The sequence below is a fragment of the Plectropomus leopardus genome, chromosome 6 (assembly GCF_026936395.1).
Source record: "Plectropomus leopardus strain MGB_pleo_1.0 chromosome 6, ASM2693639v1, whole genome shotgun sequence".
Lineage (NCBI taxonomy): Eukaryota > Metazoa > Chordata > Actinopteri > Perciformes > Serranidae > Plectropomus > Plectropomus leopardus.
This window is the reverse complement of record NC_142181.1, coordinates 25164710-25177553: the sequence shown is the minus strand read 5'-3', so window position 1 is coordinate 25177553 and position 12844 is coordinate 25164710. Positions and strand designations below refer to the sequence as shown.

Genomic DNA, 12844 nt, shown 5'->3' with positions numbered 1-12844 from the left:
GTAATTAATATATGCATTGAATTCACAAAATTGCCAAAAGCGTTTCTCTGTCTATTTTCTTCATCTTCTCTTTTGTGATTGGTATCGATTTTATGATCAATCAGCTTTTACCTCAGCTCACCTCATCATCTAACTTCATAAAGATACTTTTTATATTTTGGATGTTCAGGATATTGTAAAAATGTTCTGAGATCCCAAATTTTAATGCACAAGCTGCTCTTTAGACCAGCAGGGCTTGCACTGTTGATTTACATTTGGTTGTTCTGTTCCATGCTTGATTCCTTTGATTTGTGCCATGTGTGTCGGCACAGTGTGTGCTGCGAAAAAGTACTGAGGCTCTTCAACGACTTCCTGCACAATAATTAGGATCTGATCTCTCTTCTGTCAGGTTGGCTTCATTTCAAGTGACTGAACTGCTTCATGTTTCTGATTGCATTCCAACCAAAGCAGAGGGACGGTTACAGTAAAGAGAGCAGGTGAGAGCTGGAGCTCATACAGTCACATAGCAGGTTAGCGTACAGAGTGCCAAGTTATGTCAGGGTTAAATGGACCAGCGTGTTCCCCACATTACTGATATTTATGTCTGCTAAGTGCTATTTTATGGCCGTTTGATATTGTGAGCAGCAGTGGCTGGTCAATGAGGCGTCTCTGTCGGTAAATCTCACAATTTGGAATGGACAGAGTGAGAGAGGAAAGATGTCAAAAGATGTGGTGAAAAAGTGCAGATAGAAGGGGAATACTAAGTTAGTGTAGGAAACTATGACAGAGCTCTCTCTCACCTGAACAGTGCAGATAGTTGCAACTGCAGAGAGATGAGGATCTCATTGGTTATAGTGCACACAAACATATAAAAGCAAGCAAGTGAACCAGAGGGAAGTCAGACATAAAAAAAAGGCTGAGACTATGTGAGTGACAGCAGTGTGTCTCAGGTTCAGGAATCAGAGTGCCTAAAAATAACTCCTCCAAACGTGCGGCACCATATGGAGCATGTACAGAATAAAGGAGAGGATTTGTGTAGAGTGTGCAGGTGAATAAGCTCATTTATTTCAAAGATAGAACTTGAAGATGCTGTGAGGAGGATGGCTTATGGCGGTGCTATCCACAGATGTTTAATACCTGCATTTAATTAACACTTGATGGATGTCTAGTAGGTGCTAATGCCACTTGCTTACATTTGCAGGCACATCTGTACCCACAGTTGTTTTTTTCTTTAATTCTTCACACCTTTAAAGCATTCTGTTGATGCCATATAGTGTTCATTCACACACATGAAGAAAATGCACATACGCATCCATGCACAAACATACACAGCCACACGAGCCAAATCGCCGCCGTTGGGGGCGACACTATCAGCCACCAACTACATTCATTCATCATGACAGCACAAAACCAAATGATTCAAATATATTGCACTCCCCGTGGCGGTGTTGCACTGCACTGGCCAAACTAAACTAATGGTTCTACCAAACCTTTATAAATCATCCTAAGTGTATCCATATGTAGTTCAGCAGGTGATAGAGAACATTTATATGGCAATTCCCTTTGGTGGAGTGGCTCATAATTATCTTTCATGGTTGAAGGTGCTTGATATAATGTGGTAGCTCTTCAACTGTGGAAAAATCTTTACAATCTGTTCCACAATAAACAAGCCGGGTCTTTAGTGTCAGTGTCACAAGTCTTACAAGCTAGTGGCACTAAAATGCAAATCTGTCTGAGACAACTTGATTTGTGTATGTGTAACAAGATTTTTTAAGATTTTTTGGGGGGGGGGGGGCTGGGGGGTGTATTTTGCCCTGGGGTGTTGTTCTGGGGAATGGAATCAGGGATTCATTCCTTAGTGCCCTAATGGGAGGGGCGACACAAAGCCTTAAATCTTCGTAGTTAGTGCCACAACTTAATTAAAAGTGGCTGAATAAATTAATTGAACTTGAAAAGGGCTGAACTTTGTGTAAAAACAAACCCTCCATCATGACAGATTATAAGCCAATCCACCAGCTAGGATGTGTTTGGTTAACAGCAATATCATTGACAATTTTGGAGGTAAATGGTAAATGTCGGTTTTTTGTTTATTTTGATTGTGATGTTTAAGTTCACAAGGTCTCTGTGCCACTTATACCTGAAAGATTTTGGACAAAGTAATAGCTAATGACAACAAAAGATTTTATAATTAAATTCTTCATAGAAAAACATCCAGTTGGTGGTTAAAACAAAATAACTATTCATCGAAATGACAAAAAACAAATGAACTAAAAAATCATTTACATTTAGTGTAACTATAAACATTACAGAAGATACAGTTAAACATAAATGTTAAATTGCTTATCAACTCCAGAATTCCATTCAGTGGGAATCAGATGAATATGTAAGCTCAGGTAGATGCATCTGGTCCCCCTTTTACACCTATTATCTTCTTCTAAATTCTTACAGCGAGAAAAAGCAACACTTGCTTTGGCTGAAAGCTAAGCCATCACAGCTAATCTTTGCATTCTGTAGTCTGTTTACATTTGTCATCATTTGTTGTCAGATGCTATGGGGGGCCATGGAGGTCAGCTGTAATCTTTAAAACTAAAATTAACTTGGATAACCACATTTTATTTTGAACCAGAATATTCATTATTACCTTTCAAAGCAAGAAAAATGAACATTGTATTTAGTATTGTTTTAGTCAAAGGTAGCCTGTTTTGTAATGAAAATCACCTCACATAAAAGTGGTATTTTTTTTTTACTACTTTTGCAAAAAGATAGACAAACAAACAAAACCAAAAAAAACCTGTGTGCAGCCAGCCTCATGGCCTCAGAAATTTACTGATCTAAGCTTGGAGAGAGAGCAAATGCATACACTGACATGAATAAAGCAGATTTGGGTAGGGCCCATTCAGGGGCCCAGCCATTTTTGTTTATGGTCTAACCAATTGCATTCTTCTGATACATGTATGTTGCTAATGCCCTTTTAGAAATCAAAATCTAAAAGGTTTTAGACTATATTGCAATTTGGTCTGGCAATGTCATGCTTTAATAGTGGCTTAGAAAAAACGCAAGGCTATGACGGCTGTTGTGGAGATCACCTTGTAGATGCACATGCTTGGTGAAGTGTTTTCATATTTGAGTGTCCCTGAAATTCTGGATTTGGCGGGCAGAAAATGTAGACTTAATATGGATAAACTCAGATTATGTCTTTGATTAATATAAATATGTAGATTAATGATGCTATTAATTAAGTTGCCTTTTTTATAGTTGGATCAAGCCCATCTGAAGCTGTCACACATTGAGCAAAAGACTTCCACAAAGGACACTAATCACACAAACACTGCCTCTGGTTTCACACACTTGAGACAGAGAGTTATTCCCTGTTGCGCAGAATTTGGAACTGACTTTATGGCTTTGAGCAGCAGCAGGCTGGATGGTTGTCAGTCTGCGTGGCTCGTCTGGTCGCTGCGTCTTGTTCAATCAAGCGCATGTATGTCAATGACAGAGTGCAGCACAGCCAATCATTGTGTTTCTGTCAGGGTGACAGCTGAGTTGTGCTACTGTGACAGCGAGCAGATAGACGGAAAAAAAGCAGTAAATGACAAAGATACCTCGGACAAAAATGTTTTACTGTACCAACTCCAGCTAACTTAATAGAGAAGTAAAGGGAGGAATGTCAGAGGGAGGTTGTTTTAAAGAGTCTCTGTGGAGTGGCACTAGCACTGTAGTTACTCCACGAACCAGAGGACCTGGTTACATGCCTTGTGTCAGTAAGCGTCTGCCTTATGAAGAATCTGAGCATTGAATCATTACTCGCTCCAGGGCTGCTGCTCTCTAACTCACCCTCTGCTTTGAAGTTTCTGTGGAAGAGGCCAAACAAAATAGCAAAATTTCCCCATGGAGTTAGTAAATTAACACAGTGTTTAGAAAAGCAGAGTGGAATGGCCAAAGCAGGGCTGCAGCCAAAAGTTAAAAAAAGATTCATTTCTCCCTTTGGGATTCATGCAGTGACACAAGAATATAATAAGCTATTACATGAAACATTCCAATCAGTCTAATAGCACGCTAAGGTACCCCACAGTTTATTTCTGCGTTTTTATCTTCCTGTGGTTCATGTCAGATACCTGTCAACTCAAACACTATAATCCGAGTCAAGTTGGCCTGAGAGCATTTTACTGCATGACTTAACAATGTCCATCTACCAATATGAATAATTTCACGTTATTTACCAGACAAATATTCAATTTGTTTTAGCTCGTGGATTGTCATTGTGTTGCTGTCTCGTTTTCAACACGAAATAGAGAGAGCAAATTGTGTTGCTGAGTGTTACTGTTAATTTGGCGACTATTTTCCCCAATGTCAATAACCTCCGTTCCACTGCCTCGCCCTCTTTATATCACACATTGTTGTGATTTGAAGTCTCAATCCTGGTTTAACGGCTTGAAACAGCTGATTAAAACTGCATCATGTTGACATGTGTAGAATTGACATTCACTATAGTGCACAACACGTTCTGGCTCTAGTACATACAACTAAAAGCTTTTAAGGATTAATGATTTAGAGGCTGCACACCTCTGCTTTTGAAAAACCTATACCTGCATTGAAAGGTGGCATTTTCCAGTTCACCAGTCTCCAACTCCTGGTAGCCTGTTACATGTTTTTCTTAAAACAAACTGTAAGGTACCCTCTTGCTGCAGCAGCTGCCTCCTTGCATACAAACCTCTTGCGGCCTAGATTCAGAAGATCAATTATTCATAGCAGGTGAGAGTTTGGTGCTCCATGTACGTAAAGGCACACACACACACACACACACGCGCACACACACACACACACACACACACACACACAGGTTCAACAGTCTCAACTAATGGCTTCAAAGAGGCAAGGAGAAATGTGAAATCAAGCAGAAAAGTGCGTGAAAGGACAGCAGTGCATTTTGGCTCATTAGTCCAAAAGACAGTAGGATGACCGAGAGACATCAGAGCTGAAAGACAGCCTCAAGGGAAGACATAACACATAGCGCATGCATGAGTGTGCATACAGTAGTACATACATTTACCAATGTGGTGCACATGTCCATGTATATGTGCACACTTCTAGAACTCCTGAAGTGAGCAATATGCTACGCTTCAAATGTATTGGGTAGATGGAAGCAGATTAAAAGAATAATTAAGCAACAAAAGCTCGCTAGCTGTTGATTTGAAAAGTTTGCAGTTTACTCAGTCACAGAGGATGGTAGTTATCTCAGATTTACAGCAATAGATTCAATTGGTGACCCAGACTCAAATGTGCCAATACATTCACATAAACTTGTCAAACAACTTCTGCAACAGACTCATGTTCTATCTCACAGGGGCTCGTCCCTCTACTGGAATCTCTGGGTAGTATGCATTCGCCCACTGAAATTTGCATGAACATAGTTGGCCAACCAGGACGTGCCTTGGGCTTCAGCTCATACAGAGCCACATACAGAGCCAACAATATATAAGGAGGCATATAATGCTATTATTTGTCCCTTTTCTCTTCAGGGATGATGTATAACCCTTTTATATAGTTCTGTCTCTTTGGACATGTCAGGCTCCTTTTCAGGATCTATGCTCACTGAAACGACAAAAGACTAGTGAAAAGTGTTGGCTGTTTTGCATCTGACTCCTCTTGGGACATGATGCACCTACATGCTTCTGTGCTTCTTTTTGACCTGTGGTCTGCAGGATATATATTCCTTCTTTTTTGACCCCTGCAGGGTCAGGCCATGGCTCCAACCAGTTCAGTTTCTCTGTTTACCCCCCTACTTCTCTGCTGTGGTTGTCTACGTTATAAAGGCGTAGGGGGGCTGTGGCAACTAACCTTTATCCAGTGAGGCCGGGTCTAGGTTATGTCAAAACAGGGCGTTCAGTCACCAGGCTCCACCCACTGTAGAGTCCTGTAGAGGGCGGAGCCTGTGTGAGGTCAAACAAAGGCGGCCATATTGTAACCCTAGTTCAGTTTGCACAGGCAGAGCCTTTCACCTAGGTGCCCTGTCACTCCTACACTGTTCACTGAAGCCAGTTAAGGATGTCTGATGGCATCATTCTTATATGATATGGCCTTTGCACATATTCTGGTAGGCATGTTGTGATTGGCTGGCTACATTTATGCAGATTTCAGAAGGTGAGTGCATGCTCTTGACTGGAGGACACCTGACTAGTCCGGTGGAGGGCTCCGCCTGTGCTAATAGAACTAGGGTTACAGTAAGGGATGTTTGGGCCCAATCAATGCATGTTTTAATCAATAAAGATTAGTTATTTAGAGCAAGCGGCTGATCTGATCTGTTGTTTATATTTGCCGTCACACAAGTGTTGCGGCAGGTATTCAGGTTTTATTGTAATCTTTGTAATTGTAATTTTATTGTAAAGTAGCAATGACTAGGCGGTAGAGTGACATGAAAATGTATTTATGGTGTGGAGAAACTAAGACTTATTGGAACATAGTGCTGAACATACATTATGGATCAATGGTAACAGGGTGGATTATGCTGAAGGGATGGTTTATGTCGATGCTTGATATGTTTTGACATGTCTTGTGTGCCACGACGTAGAATCCATTGTCATTGCTGTGAATCTGTTACCAACAGATGCTGTCGTCCTCAAAGGATTAAGCTACAAACTTTTCAGAACTACAATTTAAACCTTAGGGAGTAAAAAAGTTTCTGATTTTTAAAACACAGATTTTAAAGACAGTACCTCCCCCCAAGCAGAGACTCAAATTCCCACAATCAATGTGCATAGACATAAATACATAATGTGAACATTTACATACAGTTCTCTCAACTAATGTAGTGCATCAAATGACACTTAAACTGCATTTAAACAAGTGTATTGGGTAAGCTGTGTTATATTGTGGGCAAAATTAGTGTTTTCTTCAGAAAGGGTGGGGTAGTGAGGGAAGAAAAAACAACAGAATACAAAAGAGGCAAAGAAAATGAGCAGAGGGGAAGAAGGGAAGTGGAAGACCTTGATCTTAAGAGAGTAATCCCTTTTCATTAAGTGTAGTTTTTCCAGACCCTGAGAGCTTCACCATTGATCCTAGTGTAATGTCAATTAATTAATGTACTGGGCCTCTACAGGGCTTATCACCTTGAAGGCCTCCAACACTCTCTTCCAACAAACACTTTCATCGTTTACTGTAAGTTTTTCACAGGAGAGAGGGGGAGAAAAAAAAGGCTACTGTACACTCAATTCTCATCAAATCGAATTTAGATCTGTTTTGCTCCCGATTGGATTCCATCTCGGTCTTTCCACTTTTTTATTCCCAATGCTCTGTCTTCATTCAGACCGTCTTGGGTTTCATACAGTCTAGCTCCAGCTGAGGATGATAACTTATCATCATTTCATTCGCTCAATTCTCTGCAGTGTATTAGAGTTGCCCTTGAGTCACTGTTGTCTCCATCTAGCAAATTCACACATACCTGTGCCTGTTTATTGAGTCTGCACTCCTGAGAAATTTACCAGTCTCCATTGTGAAATGTCTTCGATTTAAAGTCTAAACAGGGATAGTTCTTGAATGTTTCCATAAATGGATGTAGTTAATGTCTCTCTCGCTCATTCAAATTCCTTTTTTTAACGACCTGTCTCTGCCATCTTTACTCCTCTCCTCCCTCATGCCATGTCCCCCTTGCTGTTTAATTGATTCTGTTGTTGTTTCCTGCAAACTACAAAGCAGACGGCTTTGCAGGATGAAACAGAGTCACTGTCTAGGTGTGATTAAAAAAAAAACCTGGTCTGGCGGTTAGAGATACTATAGCAGCTTATGGGATTTAGTGAGTCACTGAAAACACCAAACCAAAGATTCACTTCAAAGTGTTTCATCGCCAAAACCTTAAAAACATACAACCCAATAATTAATTTCTTACCCTTATAACTTTGCTCAGATGCCTCTGTTTCATCCATAAAGGGGAAACTGGGGATCACAACAAATCACTTGATCTTTTCATGAGACATTCGGGTGTTGTATCATGTTGTGAGCTCTGCTGCCTTTTCGGCAGCTCTGCCATTTGAAATTTCTATTTTGCTTTCCTCCTCTCCATTGTAAACCTGAACCCTCTAGAGGCAAACCACACAAACTACTCAGCGTTGTGAGTGCTTTCCCCTCCCTCTCATCTGCTTGTCTGCATGCAACTACCACTCGCTAGAGAGTGCTCCCAATCCCCTCTCTCCTTATAAAGCCAAGTGCCTTGCTGCAGACGTTCCACAGATAAGTGGTTTATTTTTTTCCCCCTGCACAGTGATGGCCTGAGACTAATTTTCGTTGCATGTAATGACTTGGTCCCTTGAACTTTCTCGATGTATGACCAAAAAGAAAAGCCTTCCCTGGAATATTGCAGCGAGTCATAAACAACAATGATATTCAGATGAGCAGCTGCAAAAGGAGATGTCAGGCTCCATCTCAGTTCATATGGCTGGATGATGAAACATGATTCCCTCCAACCACCCCCCTCCCATCTCTCCTTGAAGACGGATAACGAGAAGTAAAGTCAAGGACAGAGAGAGAGAGAGAGAGAGAGGGAGAGCCAATGAGGGGTTTGTTTACACAAGAAATTGTGAGGGTGGTATTTCAAAGACGGAGGCATAAAAACGGAGGGACGATAGAGAGACAGAGAAGGAGAGCGGGAGAAATGTAGAAAGAGACAGAAAGGAAAGGAAAACAATGGACGCTGAACGAACACCTTAAAAAATCACTTCTTGAAGATCTTATCTTTGCTGACCTCCAGTGGTTTAACTTTTTACCTTTCTGCAGTGAGCGGACTGCAGGACAATTTGACATCACTGTTGGTTGTGGTTACACATTCAGCTGAGCCCATTTTTGACCACACCCAGCTACACCCATCAGTGACACTGGGTGTGTTGAACAGACTTTAAACAATAGGTGTTTAAAGTCCAGTTTAAGGCCACCTTTAGAAGACAATGGCTCTACTGAAAATGGTCTTTCCTTTGCATTCTGCATTCATATAACATTGTGAGAATGATCCTTGTGCACATGGATCCACAAAAACAACCGAAAATGCTGTAGAATGCATGCCAGGCCAGTAGTTGGCAGTGTAACTTTGCAATGACACACCATAAAACAACACCACATGCATGCTTAAAGGGCGACCGTGACATCACCATTCTCACCGTGCTGAACCGTCGCTGTGTAAATGGCCCGTAAGTGTAATTTGACAGTACTTTTAACCAGAGAGAGCAGCAAAACACTGCTTTTCTGCATTGGTGTTAAATGGCTCTTTGGGACTTATTTAAACGATTTTTAGTGCATGGACTAAAGTGCATGGTGCAAGTACATTTAGGGCATGTCCTACTCAACTTTTGCTCATTAACCAAGGTTTAAGCTGGGTGCAACATGAGGGACAAGGGGTGCAGGGGTTGTATTTGGTCCCTTAATTAAGCATAGGTGTGTTTTTAGCATAACATGAACTCAACCAATCAGAGCATCGTCTTCCGTTCCCTTCTGCCACTTAAGAAGGGAAGGGGTTTTCTGCCAAAAATAATGCAGAGGGAGCAATAATGTTACTAAAGCAAATTTGAAGACAGTTAAGACATTTAAACAACACTAAGACTGTAGTGATAAACTTGACGGAGGAAACAGAACTAATCTTTTAGCCTCTGAGATAATCAATGGAGTAAAGGTGCGTCTTGTGTCTCTTAAAGGGAAGTTGTAAAGCAGCTCTGCTCTGGTCTCCGCTATGTTTACAGTTTAGAGAATGTCAGTAACATTTTCCTTATTAGTGATGCATTCCTGCGTGTGTAACAGAGTGTACGCGCATTGTGAACCCACCTATGTTGTGAACCCGCCTATGGAGGAACATTTTACTATATGAGTAATGTGGCCTTTAAATAACAGAAAAATAATGCAACATTCTGACTTTAAACCAGGTTTTTTTTAGTTAATGGCGCAATCACCTTCTGCTGTTTCAAAATAGCACAATGTGCTGACCACACCTCATACTTCTTTTGTTGGTGGGTGGACTAAATCATTCCATAACGAGAAACCATTGATTACCAGAACCACCCAGAAACATTGACAGTTATAAAGCAGCTGCCAAATATGTAGAAGATGCAAAAAAAGGACTAAATTACAGTGCACAAGTTAAAGGAGCTGATGGGATCACATGTCAGTAGAGTTGCACCGTGATTTCATGTGACAAGTACATGATTGATTGATATTAAGATCTACATGTCCATTGGCACACAGATGGGTGCGAGTACATTTGCTACTTACACAACATTGGTGCTAGCTGTGCAATGGACAACAGCATCAGTTTGAAACTAGTTGCGCTGCTTTGCACCACTTTGTGAAGAGTGTAAGATAAGGCCCTTTAACTATTAATGGTATTGACCCGGGATATTATTGGTATTTTAAATCAGTGCAGAGATAAAATCTTGTATGTCAATACTTCACATATTTTTTCTTTACATCGGTAGCAAACATAAAAGATAACACAATTAATTGTGTTGAATTTACAGTTCAAAAACCATCAAAGCAACCAGAGTGTCATTTGGATTATGTTTGTATGTTGTGTCCCCTTTGTACCAGGTGTTACCAGTGCCTTACCTTTAACTGCTATATAAAGATTTCCTTTCCTTTGGAACTTTCCAAGAGAACAAAAATCAACGAGCCTGAAAAAAACCTTTAACCTGAACTGCTCAGCTCGGATTGACTCAACAACACCGGATGTTTTCTTTACAAAAATAAGCCAAGGAGATGGAGTTTCACTGTGAAGAAGCACTTTTTCTGAACCAACTTTTCCTTGAGTCAATTTGACTCAAACACCACATGAAGGTTAAAGCCCAAGCTCCCACCAAAGCTCTGTGTTGCCAAGTAGAGAAAAGTCCCATTGGCCAGCTGGGCATGAGCCCCAGCTCATTTCACAGAGGCACAATTCACACACAGTTTAGACCAATCAGATGAGAGCCAAAGAGAAAGAAGCGTACATCAACCACTGGACATCTGCAACAAGAACTCTACGAACAGACAATATCAAGTGGCAGATTATCTAGGCACTGTTAGTGACCAGAAACAAATGACAAATACTGACTGTTACTACAGTTTGTCTGTTGAGACTTGTGGACAAACCTAGCAACCCAGAGAAAACAGACTGCATCAACTCTGCAAACAACAAGCAAGAGAAAAAAAGCAACACTTCTTGCTACTCTGCTGCCTTCATAAAGACACAAGAACCAATTTTTCACCAAAATGCTCCCGAATCGAAACCAAACTCGACATGTCACAGCACAACACATGAAACTATACTAAGCTCCTTCAAAATCTGCCTATTCTTTTTGGTCTACATGATTTATTCCATTGTTCTGAACATTGAACACATATTGAGTTCAATATACTTTTCTATATTGGAAATATCATAGTGTTGGACCTTTTTTTAGAAGAGATAGTCACTTAAACACAAAACATTTGCATATAACTATGCTACAGACACTATAGCAATAATAATAATAATATCTTTATTAATGAAGCACTCTAAAAAAGAGTTTACAAAATGCTTTGACAAACAAAGCAAAGTAGAGGCCAGATACCTCAAAGGCAATAAAACAATAGAAGCCAAACAGTAATTCTGAACTATAGAAGCAAGTAAGGTAAAAAATAAACATGAAGTAATTTGCAAAGGCATATTAGAAAGAAAGACAGAAGATACGGAGAAATGCTATTTTAAAGATACCTGTAAAACACAGGTATATTTCAGTAGAAAAAAAGATGAATTTAAACAGTTGTGTTTACTTACTAGTAATGTAGCTGTGTATTGCTCATCATGATGCTCATCATCATTTGCAAACCATTTGCTGTCTTTTTTTCTTACATTCTGAATAATAATGACTATTTGTAAGTAAACAATACTGTATTTAATTACTGTATGGTTGCCAATAACGCAGATTTGAATTTGAGAAGGAAAACAATGAAAGACGAAGAGAGTCTGAGAAATAAACAAAGCGAGAGTGAGAGAGAGAGATCCAAAGCCACCAGAAGTTTAAAAAAAATGAATAAGTTGAAGATTACACTCTCAGTTTCTGTGTGAAATGCAGGACTCCTTCACACTAGACTGACCAAGCCTCATAAAGCACCCCTGCCTTGCATATCTCCCCATTGGGGCTATTATCTTCACACCTCCCTGCCCTCACCACCACAAACGTTACCTCCTCACCATGTCACCGGCTCTCGCCCACCTATTCTGCTCTACCCTCAGGCTGCGTTGTTGGTGGGGCGGCTTCAGAGGTTAAACTGGGCCCCAGTCAACCATGGGAAGCTGTAATGGTGAAAGCCCAAACTCAAACACACCAAGTTTGCCAAAGTGATTCTTTCTGTTTGACTCAGAATGTTGATGAAATAACAAACTTGATGTGTGTACAGCACTTTTAAAAGGGATATAATTTACTTTGAAAAAAAGCAAATAACAGACAAAATCATTAAAATAAACAATAAAATGTCTTGACATTGATCAAGTACAGGAAAATACAATACAATGATGTGCTATTTTCTTCAGTGCGACAATAAAGAACACCTTTTTCGATTGCAAAGGAAAATTTGATCTTGAAGCTGAACAATAAATCAACTCATAATAGTTAAAAGTACACTTCAATTTTGTACCGTAAACATGAATAAATACAAAACACCTAACTCAATTGCAATTATTTATCACAAAAATAACACTTAAAGTGCTGATAACAATGAAATAAATTTTGAGCCGGGGTCAATAATTGTCTCCCTGACTATTTAGGAGCAGCCTCCTTGACCTTAGCAGGTGGCAGGCAAGACACAAGGAATTTGTCTTGGGTCTTGAGCATTAGTTTACTGTCGCATAGCTTAAACTGCTCACACGCTGCACTGCTAT

At 40.2% G+C, this 12844-nt stretch overlaps 1 protein-coding gene and 1 long non-coding RNA gene across 4 annotated transcripts in view; one reads left to right on the top strand and one right to left on the bottom strand.

The window, feature by feature from the left end:
- rtn4rl1b (reticulon 4 receptor-like 1b) overlaps positions 1-12844 on the bottom strand; it is a 194938-nt gene that overhangs the window by 13825 nt on the left and 168269 nt on the right. The window lies entirely within an intron of this gene.
- LOC148189398 (uncharacterized) overlaps positions 1-12844 on the top strand; it is an 85669-nt gene that overhangs the window by 29656 nt on the left and 43169 nt on the right. The gene's annotated exons all lie outside the window — the stretch shown is intronic.